This window comes from Limulus polyphemus, unplaced genomic scaffold, assembly GCF_000517525.1.
Source record: "Limulus polyphemus unplaced genomic scaffold, Limulus_polyphemus-2.1.2 Scaffold4415, whole genome shotgun sequence".
Classification (NCBI taxonomy): Eukaryota; Metazoa; Arthropoda; class Merostomata; order Xiphosura; family Limulidae; genus Limulus; species Limulus polyphemus.
The window spans coordinates 31,360-32,918 of record NW_013670025.1 but is presented as its reverse complement, the minus strand read 5'-3'; the positions used below and the strand labels follow the sequence as shown (position 1 = coordinate 32,918).

The window sequence follows — 1,559 nt, the reverse complement described above, 5'->3', positions numbered from 1 at the left end:
TTATAATTCATATTTTAATATTATATCTTACTCAATTTCTTAATTTAAAAGTAAATATTAAAAAAAAACACTATTAAACATTGGTTTTTGTGTGTCACATGGTATGTTGAATGCAGCACTGGTTCAAATTAGATGTTTGTGATGTCAAAATACTAAGTCTATAGTTTCGTATGAACTAGGAACTCGTATTACCAATATTGACAAGCTAAAATATAAAATAAGAGCCTATATCTTTTCAATTTGCTATTATATTGCTCATGTAATAAATCAAACACATTGGCAACCCACTCACCTCTTTCATGAATAACCAATCGGATGTTCAGAATGTCCCCCAAGTGGCTTTTTCAGCCATTTTAATGTCTTTGGACGCCATTTCTTTCTTTCGAACCAAGATTCTAAGAAGGTAGGTTGTGTCTTTAGTTTGCTCAAAATTTCATATTTTTTTAGACTGAAATACAGCTTAGTTACTAAGCTTGATAAATGATAGAGGAATTCTATGGTATTGATATAGCAATTTATGACTTTTTGGTAATACAACTGTATATATATATAGATATATATATAAAACCTAAATCAAATTATTTTGTTTTATATCCTCCATGTGCAAAATTTTAAAAGGCTTAGCAACCTACGTCAAAGAGCACATGAGTACAAAGGTTGTAACTAGAAGAGATAATTGTTTGCTTTACTTCTCTATTTACTGTTCTATGTTTCAGGAAAAATAAGTTTAAGAACTTATTTCTAAATATCAATAATCTATATACAATGTATAATAATTGAAATGTGAGTGTATTTTACAAAATATTTGTCTACTAAAACACAGCCATAACAAGTCACTAAAGGTCAGTTCTATACTATTGAATACAGTAACATGAGTGCACATGTGCCGTGTCATTGGTACTTCTGTATTGTTAGCCAGGCATGGCTGAAAAGTCAATATAATAAAAATAATAAATATATATATATATATATTATGAGATTTAAGCTATTCAGTCTAAATATTTGTGTCTTCGTGTTATAGTCTGCAAGTCATTCTAGAACGAAAAATGCATGACTTATATTTATTTCCTAATTTTTTAATGTGGTAATGAGATCAGTCAAATCGACCAAACCCATACAGAGATTCATTACTGAAAATAACATATAAAACAAAGTTTTTTCTTAAGAAATGTTTGATAACTATCTGGACATTATAAAGACTTGGCATGTGAAATTTGAAACGTTTCTGATGCAAAAAAGTATTTTTAATCTTAAAATGATAATGACTTTGCATGTTGGATAGGCAACATACAAAAAAAAGGCACAATAAAAACATTGCTTTATGAACCTTAAGACTTAATAAAAAAATATTGATATTTTGTGTGTGAAAGCATTGTAATGTTTACTGATAATCTGCCAAATTTCATTAACATATGCTTACTAATATAACAGTTATAGCATGAAAACTATAACAAGCACAAAATGGTTACGAGATCAGAGTGCCATCTTTTTCATTTGCCGCATCTTAATGGAAAAACGTATGCAAATGTGGAAGGTGTTAAAGAGGACATTAACATGTT

General features: G+C 28.5%; 1 protein-coding gene across 4 annotated transcripts in view; it reads right to left on the bottom strand.

The window, feature by feature from the left end:
* Positions 1 to 1,559, bottom strand: part of LOC106471112 (lysine-specific demethylase 4C-like) — a 78,883-nt gene that overhangs the window by 46,407 nt on the left and 30,917 nt on the right. The window lies entirely within an intron of this gene.